The sequence below is a fragment of the Triturus cristatus genome, chromosome 3_1 (genome assembly GCF_964204655.1).
Source record: "Triturus cristatus chromosome 3_1, aTriCri1.1, whole genome shotgun sequence".
Classification (NCBI taxonomy): Eukaryota; Metazoa; Chordata; class Amphibia; order Caudata; family Salamandridae; genus Triturus; species Triturus cristatus.
Window position 1 is genome coordinate 686,926,189 of NC_140583.1, and position 16,335 is coordinate 686,942,523.

General features: G+C 44.2%; 1 long non-coding RNA gene across 1 annotated transcript in view; it reads left to right on the forward strand.

Moving 5' to 3' along the window:
* Nucleotides 1–1,526, forward strand: part of LOC146860805 (uncharacterized) — a 66,300-nt gene extending 64,774 nt beyond the window's left edge. The window contains exon 3 of the long non-coding RNA XR_014979206.1: nt 1,486–1,526. This is a non-coding gene — a long non-coding RNA (uncharacterized LOC146860805). The remainder of the gene's footprint in view (nt 1–1,485) is intronic.
* The last annotated feature ends 14,809 nt before the right edge of the window (nt 1,527–16,335 follow it).

The following is a 16,335-nucleotide window of genomic DNA, read 5'->3' on the forward strand; positions in this document are numbered from 1 at the left end:
AGGGGCAAGAAGCCGGGGTCCGAGTCGGCGGGACAACAACCAGAGGACCGCTCCTCTACCAAGGCCCCTGCTGCTGGCCCCATAAGTCCTCCAGTGGTTAATATTAACAATTATATTTCCCTAACTGCACTTTTTTTTCCGAACTATTAATTATGGCTCTACTTTCTAATTCTATTTTGTACAAAAGCTTCTTTGACCTTGACTATCTGTTTCCAAATTCTGGTTATCCCTGCCTCTAAGTTCCTTCTAACTGCCTCTGCTATGACTCTCTGCACTACTACTACTATGAGTCTGTCTGTAGCTAAGCTTGCCCAGTTGGCCACTCTTTATTGAAGGATTTCTTTGGAATAAAACTCAGATTGACCAATAGCTCTAGCCACTGTGTCCTGTCCTTTGGGTTGTCCTCTTCTAGTCTTCTTAATCTTGAGGCTTTGACAATTTCCACCAACAAAATGCCCAACCAGATATTTGACTAGTATTTTGGATAGGATAGTACATACGACTACTGTTGTAGGGATTCTGCAAAGCCACATACAGAGCTATGCACAAGAAAATAGGATGTTGGTGATGGGAGGTTGGACCTTACTCACACCTCAGTCAGCAGAACCCACAATCCCCTGACCGACTAGCTATAGAGCCTCATTAGGTCCTGACCCCCCACACGAAGATACACAATGATGATGAGACAACCCAGAACATAACACCCTTTTGCTCACTCACTTGTGTAAGTCCACCCCACCACACCAAATACCACAGAGTCTATGTGTAAGTTCAAAATGTTTATTTTCACATAAGTAACAAGCTCTGTACGTCGTTCTATGAAATTATTACTACAGCCAGCTCCAACAGCAAAAAGCATAAGATTAAAAGAGTAAACATTTACAAGTGCATGATACAAGACAAAAGATCTGTGTGAATTTTGGAAGACACCTCACCGTAGAACGTAGAAATACTGGTTACATGCATCATAAGCTCTGCAAATCTCTGGTTTGTAGAAGGGAATCTTCCGCCTATAATGAGAAAAATGGTGCACGTTAGATAGTATAATGTAATTATGCAAGCATTTCGCAGTCATGCCAAAAAGTGTAACATGTACATGTGATGGCTAAGCAATACGGTCTAACCGAACTCCATAACAAAGTGGCTTGTTTTTCGACGAGTCCACTTGTACGCAACACTCATGTGGCCTCAAAGGCATCTACTGCACAACAAGCTGTGAGGTAATATGCGCAAAAGAGTAGTAGACATGATGAATCTAAAAGGGTTACATGGCTCAGGCTAACTTTCTAAAGAGTAGAGTAGGACTAGATGACCCTAGGGACCATAATAACACTACTAGTGTCTGTCTACTGACTCTACTCTAGTACCCGATTTGGACTAGTGATGATATATGTTGTATTAACTTTTTTTTCAATCTTCCTAGTGAAAACTAATAAAATAGGGGGAGGTGTACAGGCATCTTAAAATGTGTAATGTTTTTTCTAGGCATACTACCAACCACCAGTGCCGGGCGGGCCAGCGGCGATGGCGATGCGGCCATTCCGGAGGGGGCGGGAGACCCGACGGCACCTGTAGGAGCTACAGGGGGGAGCCAGCAGCAGTGGCGGGCAGTAGTAAGTTATATTCATTACTAATTGACATTACTACTAGCTGGAAGTGTGTTCACTTCACTCACTGTACTCTGAGACTTATTACATTGTAGTGAACATTATACAACGGTTGAAGAAGACACCCTTTACTTAGCATTAGCAATGCATTAGCAATAGCATTAGCAGTTGAGTAACCAATGGCCTCTTCTATCTGACTCCAACTCAGCTGTGAAGGTTTTATGGAGAAGACTAAAGCTCAGATCAGATGACCTTGATGGATGTGTTGAACAAAGAGGGAAAGAAGGGTGGAAGGAGGAAGGACGGAGGAGATGTAATTTGACTGGCAGAGTAGGATATGTTGGAAGCATGCATAGGTGGCTGATAGGAATCAGATCAGATGCATGGGTTGCTGAAGGATGAGTGGAAGGTGAAAGAAGATGCCTGCCTGGGTGGGAGACACAGTATGGGTGGATACTATATAGCAAGAATCATCAGCGGTGTTTGGTTGAAACTCAAAGCCAAGGCAAGCAAAGAAGGAGCGGGCGCATGGGTGGTTGTTGGTGAAACCAACTAAGGTTTGTTAAGAGATATATAAAAAAGAATGATAGACATTTACTTTAACGGATGTATGCCTGGACGTACTATCATCATAGACAGCATAGGTGGAGACTGTCACTGGAGAGTCTTACTTTGAAGAGAATGTAAAAGAAACTGTGCCAGTGTAGCAAAGTGGAGGGGAATATAAGTAGTATTTTCAGAATACAGTTGACTCACAGTAGTTTGCAAGCACATCATATATATATATTATCAGGCGGCTTCCTCCGACTCCGAGGACCACTCCCTACCTATGTTAATGTAATTTCGATTGTGTCAGCCAGCCTGCAAAGGGTGGCCTATCTGTTGGTTACACAATCAATGAAAACAAAGTACCCTATGCAGTAGTGGTCGGTGGTGGGAGTGCTGGCGGGTGGTGACGTGGGGAGGGGCAGGGTGTGGGGGTAGTAAACTATGTATTACGGCCAAATACAGGTAAGTAAACATAAAAATAAATAAAGCAAATTTCATTGTGCGCACTGCACCACCAAATGCGATGCAGTGCGTGCAACAAAACTTGTTTTATTTATTTATATGTATTGTTTACTTACCTGTAATTGTCTGTAATCCATAGTTTACTACCCCCCACCCTGCCCCTCCCCACGTCACCGCCCCGCAGCACTCCCACCACCAACCGCTACTGACCTGATGTCGTGTTCCTATCTATAATATAAGCAATGATCATTGGATCAGATAAATAATGTGCCTTTTTGTAGTACCCAGGGCAGGGTGAAAGTGAAATTGAGCAATTGCCCTCATAGAGAGTATGGCCAGTGCCACCCGTAATACAAAAATATGAGCTTCCCCACCTGCAGACAGTAATAGTAAATAAAACTAACATGAGTCTGCTTCATGTGACTCATATCTGTTTCTCTTGGTTGCAAGCTTAGCTGACTTAGCTGGCATGCCGGCTACAACAAGGTTATGTAATTTCGCTAAACTAGAGATAAGAACAAGACGACTGGTGTGTACTGGAGTCCATAGTGCTAGTATAATGCCTGAAACTGATAGATGATAGATACTTACCACAAATGTTATGTACTGTGCTTGCTAGTGAGACTGTGCCACTATGTGTTGAATGAATTTTGTGTTACTGTTTTGCTAAGAGCATTGGTTACAACAATGTTCTTTTTCTTTCTTGATAGAGATCCTCCTTCCCAACCGAAACCCACGAGGAAGGAGTTGGCAGCCAGGGCCCGGCGCCGTAAACTGGAGGCCATTTGTGAAGAATACCGGCGGCTGGTGGCTCAGGCGGAGGAGGAGGAGGAGGCGGCTGCAGCCTCCTCCAATGCCCCGGGCCCCAGCCAGGCCCCGCCTCTAGTTTTGCAGCGCCATGGTCAGGCAGCTGCCCGCCGCTGTGCTTCAATATCAAGCACTGCTGCCCCCCTCTCTGGATGTAACTGCAGGACATTTCGCCGCCAGATGCTCCTCCGGATGGCACGCTTGGAGGAGCACCTAGAGGAGCGGGTGAAGATCCTGGTAGATAAACATCTGAAAGCCCGCCGAATTTAGGACCTTGTTGAATTGCCCCTTTTTTTATTCCTTTTGCTGGTGGGTGGGTTTTGGGCGTTGGAGTTTCTAGACATTTGTGACTTTTGGACATTGGTTAGGGTTAGGGAGGGGGGTGGGTCAGTTCAGAGTGGGATAGTTTATTTTTATTAGGGTAGTAAATTATATATTTACTTAAACATACGATGTTAATGTTTTGTGTGTGGGTTACTGTTTTACGAATTTACGTCACATGGTTGGTTTCCATGTTGCTACAGGCCCGCAGCCAGTGTTTGATTTAAAAGATCTGCCGATTTTGTAACACACAAACAGATAGATGCGGTTCCCCTCACTGAGTTATTTTATTGGTCCTACTAGTACTGTCAGCTTCTCCTCCTAGTCCATTATACCTCCCACCACACTTATTTTACCTGTGATTGATGATGATTAAGTTCGGCACAGCGATGGCTGCATGGTTTCCCAAGTGAATGGAGAAGATGCCATGGTTGTGGTGGTAATAGTAGACAATGGCACTAGCATTTGAAAAAAAAAAAGAAACAGTCACTTGCCTGAGAGAGACTGTGGGAGGAGTAGTAGAACGAAGTAAAGTACAGCATGGGTGGGCAAGCAGAAGATCCTTGCCTTGCCTTGAAATTGAATTAGTTTTGCTTTCACCACATCTGCCCCAGCAAGTGCCTGATCAATTGTTGGTGTACATTTAATGTAGTCAAATCACACCTCAATATAAATCACACAACCCGGGGGAAGAGGGTTAGGGATTGATGAATGGATGGGAAGGGGGGTTTGGGAAAGGTTTGACAAAGAAAAACAGACAGTATGCATGGACACAACAAAAGTAAAACACAATCTTAGTAGACGACCATGATCCATTATCCAAGAAATCTATAAAGGGAGAAAAAGGAAATGCATGCATGATGATGAAGAGAACTTGATGGTTAATGAGTTGTACTTACTAACTACTACTACACAATTAGACAGTACAGGGCAGAAATTATCAATATGAAATTTGCCTTGCCTGTCTGCCCTCACAGCGAACCAAAGTACATGCTGTACCGGGCTTACTTTTAGTTTTAAAGCTAGCAAAGAAAATGAAAAAATAGTTGTAGGGATTAATTACCAAACAAACAACAACACACAGTCGTAATGATTGAAGAGAAAAAAGGAATCAAATAAATTAAAAGACAAATGATGAATGATACTAAAGTTACTGTATTATCCTGGTCCAATTGTGGAGTTGTATCATTCTCGTCATTCATCTTGGTCCTCCCTTCCATGGACACTCCGCACATCAATCTTGAGTACCAGTGCCTGCCTGATGAGGATTGGTAAGGTAAAAGGGAGTTGTTTCTCCCACTATAGCACAGGGTAAAGACCGGCCTGTAAGTGTAGATGGAAAAACAAAAGGGGTATTGAAAAATAACAGAATTAAAAAAAATAAACTCAATTACGGTAGAGTGCAAGAAGAGAAGACAAGACTCTTGAGAGAACACTTTCAGACTGAGGCAGCTTGGATACATCGTGTCCACTCTACAGCATTAAGCTACAACAACAACAGGACAGGAGCCAGCACAGAACAGGCCCACCACGGCACTGGGCTGGCCCGGGACCCAACCTCCATTTACCTTAAATTTTGACAGATCCAGACAAAAGGCATATACAGCAACCTAGCATTTTCCAAATCAAGTGACTAAATCAATGTGCCACTGTCAGTCCTACCACTACACTCTACTCCACACCACTACACAGACATGTAGCCTAGGTCTGCTGTGGTTCTTGTCGAATTGTTGTGTTTACCTTTTATGCCAGTCCATGAAACACAGTTATTCCATCAATTATCTCAGATTCAACTGACTGACTGCGTGCAAAGATAGTATGGTCATCATCATGACCGTGTGGTACCTGTTCTCCAACACTAACTCAGTCTGTAGTGACTCTGATTAAGTTTATATTCTATATTCAAAATTGCAACGGATATTGGCCTGCACCTGCAGTAGTAGGAGTACAATGTGGTTAATAAACAACAAGGAAACATTGCCTGTCACTTGAGTCACTTTTACTTTGTAGATAAACTAGTATAGTTCGACTTCATGCACATTCACTCGTAGACAGCAAGCATCCAATGCAATGCATGCCATCATTCATTAATTATTACCTGTCTTGCTCTTCTCTTTGGCTGTCAGATCAGATGCCTAGCCTTCTGACAGTGATGAGTTTCGGCTCGGAAACAAAACGGAAGATAGCTGTAGTCAAGTTTCACTTCTTATGGAGGGACTGTTAGAGGCAACATTTATTGTACTATTCTCCATCTCCATCCAATGTCTGGCTTGCTTGAAATGTATTTAGGGAGAGTAAGGAAGATGGAGCAAGACTCTGAGGAGTGGAGTGGACAGTTATGCACAGATGTGCAACTCCAATAGGGAAATAAAAAGAGGAGACAGTGTTGATGGATTTGTTGTGATTAGATTTGAACCAGAAAAACAGATACACACACAAATAAAAGAAGGATGAACAATTTGAAAGGCTAGTTGTCAGGGAAGAGGAGCTCGTCCTCAAACTCTGGTGGTTCGGACAGAAGTAGGTCATATAACCCACTACTTATGTCATCGAAGTTGCTCTCCTCTTCCTGCTGTGATTCACGTATTTTTTACTCCGGTGGTATAAAATGCTGATTCATTTTGATCATGGTTAACCTCTCCACGCTTTTGGGTGAGAGACTGGTCCTTTTCACAGTAACAATGGCACCAGCAGCACTGAAAACACGCTCAGAAGAGACACTTGCAACAGGGCAAGCCAGATACTTTATTGCCAGCCTGCTGAGCACTGGCCATTGGCTTCTTTTCCCATACCAATACACGAATGAGCTTTGTTCCATGAAGACCTCTGTTGTGTCATCCAGATAGGCCTGAACCATCCGCTCAATGTTCAGGGTTGCTCCGATTTGCTTGGCCTCTTTTGCCTTTGCATCAGCAATGGACGTACAAAACCCTTTCCGTAGAAACCAATCACTTGCCGTTTTTTTTTATGTGGCTGATGATCCTGTTGGTGCTGTTGTTGATATTATTGCTGGTAGTGTTGGTGACTGCTGGGAGGCAAACGCACTGCTTTCAGGCTCTGAAGTAGAACTTGACTCTGGGTGCCCTGTAGTACTTGTTCTGGCCTGGGGTGGGTGGCCTCTAATTAAGAGCCGTTTGTTTTTGAAGTCAGTCAGTCAGTCAAATACTCTTTATTCGATTCGTTAAAATCATAAAAGATACAAAAAATACATAATCACAACATACACCATAAAAACACTCAATTTCAGATTTACAGAAATCAGTACGAAACCTAAACAATACAAAACAAATTAATTGTTATTGAAGTCAGTGGCTTCCTCAGCTATCAACGTTTTGTACTTGGCAACATCCACTTCTGAAAAAGGAATTACTTCATTACTGTTCAGCAATAATTTGTAACGTGGATCCAAAACTGAGGCAGTAATGTAATGTCGATGTGGCACAATGTTATTTTGAATCCTTGTATTTTCAGATAAGCGAACGGCTAAGGTGTCCGCCAAATAATATGCATCTACTTTGTCATCCACACCTGCGTACGTTTCAGACACCTTCTTCAGCTCTTGCTCTAGCATGTACAACAATGGGATAGCTTGGCCCATAGTACAGACCTCCCTGCTGACTTCACGTGTGAAGACCTCAAAAGGAAGGAGCATCTCTGTCAGGCATTTAACGAGGTCCCATTGGGCCATCTCAACGGTCATGCCTTTCACAGTAGGATCTCCTAACCTTTCTATTGTGCTTGTCCTCACTGTGTTTACTGCAGCTCCATTATATGCACAGACTAGATCTGAGCACTTCACTAAGGAGGGTTTGGGTGAGGGCCTGCGAGCCGGGTGGGGTTCGCAGTGGAGGGGAGGGAGTTAGGGGTAGTAGGAGGGGTGGTAGAGGTTCAGGGGTCAAGGGGGGAAAAAACAGGGCAAAAAATTGCAGTTTGTATCATCTTGCTTACCTTTCTAGTCAGCTTATGGCCTTAGAGATGGTGAACCAGTATAAAGCGCAGGTTTACTGCGATGTTCAAATAGCCCGTCAAGATGGCAAGCATTAGGGTATGCTCTGTTAATATAGGTGGGTTAAACGATTGGAGGAAACGTCTAAGGTTGGTTCACTTTGTTAAAAATAACAGAATTGATATTCTATGTCTTCAGGAGACCCACCTTCCCTGGTACAAAAGGAACCTTATGTCCCTCAGCGGTTTTGAGCTGGTGGCTTGTTCGACCCAATCGTCAACAAACAGGGGAGTCGCGATCTTAATAAAAACATTTTTGGGAGGGGTCAGGCGGATAAAGTCGGACAGTCACGGTAGATGGGTCTTAGCGAAATTGGAAAGGGGCCTGACACTCTGTGTAGTGTATGGGTCAAATGAAGATTATCCGGAGGTCTTCGACTCCCTAGAACTAGAATCAATCAATCAATCAATCATGGAATTTATATCGCGCACTACTCACCCGGAAGGGTCTCAAGGCGCTTGGGGGAGGGGGTCTGCTACTGCTCGAACAGCCAGGTCTTGAGCTGTTTCCTGAAGGCGAAGTGGTCCTGGGTCAGCTGCAGGTGGATGGGCAGGGAGTTCCATGTTCTAGAACTAGAGCTTGCAAGCTGGCCAACTCCCATAATATTGTGTGGCGATCTAAATATTTCTGCAGATTGGGGCGACACTGCTTTGTATCAGGGTCGGAAACCAAGAGTTCTTAGGGCAGTAAAAGCCCTTATTAATTGCCACGGGTTGAAGGATGTGTGGGGGGAAAAAGAACCATCAAAGTCTGGCTATACATATTATTCAAACCCCTACCAGAAGTTCACCAAGCTGGATTATTTCTTTATATCTTCAACCAAAATAAATAGAGTAGGAATAATTAAACTCCCGAAATTATTGTCGGATCACAACCCTTTGATATTGTCTTACGAAATATCTGGATCCGATAGGGTTAGGACCAGATGGACATTCGAAAGACGTTTATTGGCAGACAGAAGATTTACGGAACATATTTTGAAATGGGTAGCTGAATTTTTTGCGGCCAATAGGTATAGTGCATCCAGAAATAGCTTTGGGAGGCATTTAAAGCCGCTCTAAGGGGTGAATCTATAAGCTATGGGGCCAGGATAAGAAAGGAGAACAGGAGGGAGGTGGAGAGGTTAATGGGGAACTTGTCGGACGCAGAAGAACAGCATATGAAAGATATAATTAATGGAGGGGACAGCAGTGAGAGCCAGAGAGAGATGCTGAAAATTAGAGCAGAACTTCAGAAGACGATCACCCATAAGGCTACAGGAGATTATCAAATATCAAGGGCCAAACGCTATGAAACGGGAGAACAGGTAGGTAGAGTGTTAGCTTTGCAAATAACACAGGGGAAAGCAAGGAATATAATTTCCTTGATCGAAGAAAACGGGGAGATAATACAGGCTTTTAAGAATTTCTACCAACGCCTGTACGATGAGGAAACCCGGGATGGTTATCAGGGGGAGGAGGTGGTTGATAATGGTCCCTGACTTAACGCCTTCGGGAAGGATGAACTGGACAGGGATATTAGTGGGAGTGAGATAATAGAGGCTTTGCAAGAGCTAGCCTCGGGCAAGGCCGCAGGCCCAGATGGGATCCCTCTGGAGGTGTACAAATGTATTGAACCAGAGATCATTCCTTTATTAGTGGATCTATTTAACGGTATATTATGTACAGGAGTGGTCCCAGATACTTGGCGGGAAACTAACATCGTAGTCTCCCATAACAAGAGTAAACCCCGGGAGAAATTAGGCTCCTACCACCCAATATTGCTAATTAATGCGGATACAAAGCTTTATTTGAAGATCTGGGCGAAAAGGTTGGGCAGGATCATTGGCGGTCTTGTATACCCTTGGCAACATGGGTTCATACCGGGGCGCAGTACTACGGACCATATTAGAAGAGCAATAGCGCTGTTTGATACCCAGCTCGCCGGGGGAGGGGAGATGGCCATGATCCTACTCGACGCAGAAAAGGCCTTCGACCGGGTGCTTTGGGATTTTTTATGGGGAGTGCTGGCAGGGAGAGGATTTGGGGAGAAAGCCATCAGAGCTCTCAAAGCTATGTATGTAGATCCTGTAGCGAGGGTGGTGGTTATGGGGGAGAGCTCTGAGAAGATAGTCATAAAGAGAGGCACACGACAAGGGTGCCCCTGCTCCCCGATCCTTTTCGCTCTGTATATCGACCCACTTATCCAGAAGATACTAGGGTCCTCCAGGATTAGTCTGGTGGTTTGTAATGGTCATATTAGCAAAATCTTGGCCTATGCTGACGACCTGGCAATCATCACAACCAACCCTCAGCAGGCGCTTATGGCCCTGGTTGAAATAGCAGAGGATTTCGGTAGTCGTTCCGGTTATCTCTTAAACGAATCCAAAACGCAAATAATCTGCACCGGGAACATAGTCAAAAGTGATACGAGATATGTGGATTCAGCGATCTATCTAGGGATCAAGATTAATGCCTCAGTGGAGAAAATAGTAGCGGAGAATTATCCCCCACTCATGAAATCTATTGAAATAGAGCTAAAGAGAATAGACGTGTTACATCTTTCTTTGATTGGGAGGGTAAATGTTTTAAAAATGACAATGTTTCCAAAAGTCTTATATTTTTTCCGAGCCATACCCCTTTTATTGGAGGAAAAATTAATCAAAAATGTGGATTCGATTTTTATAAGATTCATCTGGCGGTATGGCAAGGTCAGGCGCTCTACAAACCTCATGTCACTCCCTAGGGAAAGGGGAGGGCTGGCCCTATCAAACCTAAGACTATATCACTGGTCCTGTCTTCTGACCCAAATGTGTACTCTGTTTCAGCGTGAGGTAAATAGTGGTGTCACTAATTCAGCAGCCCAGGTCCCACCGTCCATCTTCGAGTTATTAATTGGGGGAAAGGCCATTGGGCTGCTGTTGCGCAAAGTTGATCGTAGGCACTACAAGAGGCCCCGCCTGAAGATCTTGGGAGGGGCATGGGGGGTCTGGAGGTCCACTTTAAGGTTATGTAAAATACCAATTGTGTAATTCCAGCCTGCTCCCTTATGTGGGTGCTGATAGGAACCTGCAGGTATGGAGGGACCTTGGTATTAAGACTTTCGGGGATATATGGGGAGGACATGAACCGCTTGGGTTTGATGCCCTCCAACAGAGGTTTGATATCCCGGACAATCATTGGCTTTTGTATGGTCAAGTAGCACGGTCATTAAAGGCATTGAGACCAAAGCCTTCATTATTGGAGGACGCCCCCGTGATTGAAATGTTAATAGAGGGGTGTAAGAAGATCAAATTGGTCTATAAGCAGCTCATGGCAGGACTTCAAGATGATATAGAAAAAAAAGAGTCCTCTTTGGCTATTAAATTGGGAGACCCCGATGTCGATCTCGACCTGGCCCTCACCTTGAATAAATTTTTTTTTAGATCTACAAATCTGAAGGCCCAGCACTATAAAACCATATTCAATCTATATCATTCTCCCGCTAAATTATTTGCCTGGGGGGTCAGGGAAGACGATAGATGCCTTAGGTGTAACGCAGGGCAAGCCGATCTTCTGCATATGTTTTTTTACTGCAGTTCACTGACTGCAATCCAGAGGGAATTGGGAAGGTTTTGGGAGGGGCTGCTAGGCCACAAGATCGACCTATCCCCTTCCCTGATGCTATTGGGCTGTGACCATAAGTTAAAACTGGTAAAGTCTGAAGAAGCTTTGGTCTTTATTTCTGTGGCTGTGCTTCGGATTTTAATCTCATCAGGTTGGAAGGACACTATGGCCCCCTCTTTCCAAATGTGGCTTTCAAGACTGCTGAGTATACATAATATTGAGAGATGTCTGTACGAGCAGAAGGGTAAAAGAATGCGGGATCTTGGAAATAGCTTTTGGGCCCCGATCTTAACTTGGAGGGAGATGGACAGTAGTCAGTCGAGCTAGCGTTACATGTTCTAAATCTGTATTTATTTGTGGGTTTTTTTCTTTCTATGTACCATTTTTCATACTGGCTCGACAAGGACTTATGGCCTAGGTTTTATAAGGTTAACATTATCGATTTTAAACATCTGCATCTACGCTGATTACGCATGTCTTTTTTTTTGTATTGATGTGTTCAAACTGTAAATAAATTTAAAAAATGTTTAAAAAAAAAGGATCTCCTAACCTTTTTATGACATAAGCATTGAGTGGTATGTACTGCTCAAACAGACGCTCAAGCATGTAATAAGTTGAGTTCCAACGTGTTTGCACCTCCTGGATGAGTGCTTTGACTGGCATTTTATGCTCACATTGAATGACCCTCAGCAGCTTCCGGGCTTTAAATGAATGGTTCAAATGTGTGCATATTCTTCTGCAGGTGGTCAGTAAGTTGCTGACTTTGCTTTCATTTTTCAGAAAGTATTGAACAACAATGTTAATGAAGTGTGCCAAACACGGGACCCTGAAATAGCCACCATCTTTCATGGCCCTAACTACATTACTGCCATTGTCCGTGGCAACAAAACCAATGTTAAGCCCTCTTGGTCGCAGCCACTCAAAGACCTTGCTGTTAAACTCATCCAAAATGTTTGCAGCAGTATGAGATTTCTCCAGAGCAAACATGGCTACAGTTGCATGTTTGCGAGTGTCATTAATAATCTCAGCAGTGTCAACACCTGCAGATATCTTATCGTTAACACCGGAAAAAGAGACCCAGTGTGCAGTGATGTACAGGTAATCAGTGGCTTGGCAACTGGTCCACATGTCTGTTGTTAGGTGCATACTCTGAACAGCACTCTGTTTTAAGGCTTTTCCAAGCAATTCCAGCATGTCGTGATGTGGTGCAGGAACAGCAACTCTGGCGAAATAGTAGCGGCTGGGAACCTTCCATTTTGGGCAGATGGTTGTCACAAATTCCAGAAAACCCACCCCTTCAACAAAAGAAAAAGGGAGGAGGTCCAGTGCTAACATTTTAGCCAGCTTCGCATTGTACAAACGTGCTATGGGGTGGTTGCGTTCATACTGCCCATCCGGCCTAGTAAACATGCTAAGAATGGTAGGCTGCGTGGAATTCCTTGCTCTTATGCTCAACTACGCACTTTTTTTAAATGCAGTACTCCTTGGTTTTTCAGGCTGACTCTTACTCTTGTGCCACTGAGATGTTGCTGAGGATGTGGGCGTTACCATTGCGGTGCTGGGGACAGGGCTACTTTGTGTACCACTACCACAGAGAATGTCTGCCTCTTCTTCTTCTTCCTGTTCCATCGTGAGCGGACCTTCTTCTACTCATTTATCCCCACCAACAGCAATGGTTCCAGATTTTATACGACACGAAGGTGCTCCTCCCAGTGGATTGCGTGGTGTTTTTTCAGATGGGTCATTTGGCCTCCGGTACCATAGTTTGTACCAAGCTTACCACGACTTACAGAGGTATGACAAATGGAGCATATAGCAATGTTCTCCTCCTTTCCGCTAACCACACTGGGGAGCTTAACTTTTGTCTCCTGCTGGAGATTCCACTTCCAATGCTGGATGAACTGGAGGGTGTGAGTTGAATTTGACTCTGTGCAGTACCACTACCTACTTCTGCTGAGGTGGTGCTTGTGCTGGATGTGGGACGCTGCTGGCCCTTTGCTAATGTAAATATGGAAGCTGGAGGTCGTGTTGGTGTTACCTGTGTTGGAGGTATGCGTGCTACATCGCTCGCAGCCATTTTGGATAGGGTAATAATGTTGGTGTCCATCTCCTCTGGGCCGGCAGTGATGTTCATGATGACTGGCTCATCATCATCATCAGCATCCTGCTCTTCTACATCAACCTCCATAAGTGTAAGGCTTTCTGGAATCTTCCTTTTCCCATGCCTGATCTTGGGATGTGTCTCCCTCTCAGACTCAGTTTGTGGCTTCCAAGTGGCATCTAGATCATCAGAAGGGGGGCTTGGTGAAGAACTTGATGGACTAACCCTCCTTTTCCTTGCTGGGGATTTGGAAGACAATGGAACTTATGAAGTAGTGGTTTCCTCTTCTTCCTCTGCATGAGGCTCAATTTCCTGAACTGCCCCTACTTCGGGAGGAACAACAACTACTATTGCGGGCGGTGGTTGCGGCTGTTGTTGTTGACCAATTATCTGCTGTGTTCCCTCCTGCATTGATTGTGTACTGCTTTGAGATAGCGATAAGCTTAGTTCAGGCTCAGCATCACTGCTTTCCACCATTAGGCTGGCTACCTCTTCCACACTCATCTGCTTGGGCCTGGGTTGGTCGGTTGGGTCCACTGATGCCGAGGTGCAGCCAGCTTGGCCCCCGGACACCGCTGCTGCAGGCGTCATTTTTGGTGTTCCAAAAAAGGTTTTGGGCGGCGCACCAGACTTAAGTGACACTTCCTTCTTCTTCTGTTCCTTCTTCTCGATGGGAACTTTCTTGGTACTGAAGGACCTGCTACCTGCTTTCTTTGGGGGCATCTTCTTCAGATGTCAGCAGCACTCAGTTGCACAAGTTGAAGAGATGGCGGGTCAGGTCACTCACACGTCATGTCGTGTACAGCAGCAGGATGTCGGTCTGGCACAACAACGGGCGATGATGACACACCTCCTCCTCAGTCTTTTGTGCACCTAAAAGCAAAGAAGACAGAAGAACATCAGTCAAAAGATGGAACAATCATACTAATATAATATATAACTTCTTAGTGTGTGGAGGGTGGTCACAATTATTACATTTTATTAAGTCAGTGAACAACAACAGTGTAGCCATTTATGAGACTTTGACAACAAGGCCAGGGCTCCTGGTGCACTACTGTACTGTGTACACTCAGGAAGAATAAGAATAGCACAGAACAGAAACATAAATGAAGTGTAGCCTGTTTGCCTTAAATAAAAATGTGTGCATCAGATGGGATGGATGCTTTAATCAGGAAGCAACAACAACGAACACATACACATAAAAAGGCATTTATTTACCACACCCAAAAAGTGAAATATACCCCAGGAAAAAAGTAAAACCCACATTTTGCAGTTCAATCCAAAGCCATCCATGCCATACATGATGTTGAAATTCAAAAGACAACACAAAAACAGTTGTTTAACTTCCATGCACCCATGATGATTGATGAGTATTACCCCTGGGCCTACTGGCAGACTAGGCCACAAGCTTGGAGGCCTATGGAAAAAGCACAGTGGATGGTCCCACAAAATGGCCGCCACCACATGGCCAGGCCACTCACAAAAACAAGAAAAGCTCAGGAATACAAGACAGACAATGCAGGACTATGGCAAAAGTACAATGCCTGGCTTCACAAAATGGCCGCCACCCACATGGTCAGGCCACCCACCACAATAATAACAAGAAATTGAATACAAAGGACAGTTACCTACTGGCTGAAAAGCCCTATTTCATTAACACACACCCAAAAACAGAAATTCCACTTCAAAACCCACATTTTGCAATTCAATCCATGCCATCCATGGTGTTAAAATTCAACAGACAACACAAACAGTTTTTATGCACCCATGATTTGATGATGACTACCTCTGAGCCTACTGGCAGACTAGGCCACAAGCTTGGAACTGAATGGCAAAAGCAAGCACACTGCCTGGATGGCTCCACAAAATGGCCGCTAGCCACCCACAACAGCAAGACTATAAGACAGACAATGTAAGCCTATGCCAAAAGCACACTGCCTGTCTTCACAAAATGGCCGCCACACGCATGGTCAGGCCACAACAACAACAAGCATAAGCCAAGGGGAACAAAGAAAAGACATGCAGGCCTATATGGAAAAAGCAGCACACTACTAAACTACCACTACAAAATTGCCACAAGCCACATGGGCACTCACAGTCACAACAGGCCATGGAAAACAATGAACTGAAGCAGGCCTATATATGACCAGACAAAGGAGGCCTGCTAAACAACACAGCTTTAATACAAACATGAAAATCAACAGGGCTACGAAAGGATTGGAAAGTTACACATCACGCACACACACACACATCCATCAAAAGTTATTTAACACACACACCCAAACAGTGAAATACACCTCAACCACATTTAGCAAATCAATCCTATGCCATGCATGATTTTTAAATTCAACAGACACCACAGAAACATGGACCCATGGGTACCTCTGGGCCTACTGGCTGAAATTTCAAAGAAAAACAAATAGGCCCCTGTTGAAAGTACAGGCCACCCACAACAATAATTTTTAAAAACAATGAAAATCCCAGAAAAATGTGGGCACAAACAAGCCCCACTCACCAATTCTCCAACGTACTTGTAAAATTTAATCTCAAATCAAAAAGTCCTCAAATAAATCCAATCCAATGATATGATGCAGCAGACAGACACAAAAAGTGATCCTTCCAGCTCCAAATCCAAATGAAAGTGAACAGCACATGGACAAAGCACTTGGAGGATCCTGCTGGACAGGAACAGGAATTTGGAGACTCAGGGGCACTTCCTTCCTCTTGAAAAAAAAAAGAGTAAAAAAAAAAAAAGGACTCCTTCCACAAAAGACTACAGCCAAATCACAATCTGAGGAGTTTTTATGAGCAAAATGATCATTTTCGAGAAGGTTTTATGATGCTCGACAGATATTCTTCGCCAGATTGTAGTTTTTGCATGTTCGGGATCGCGATCTT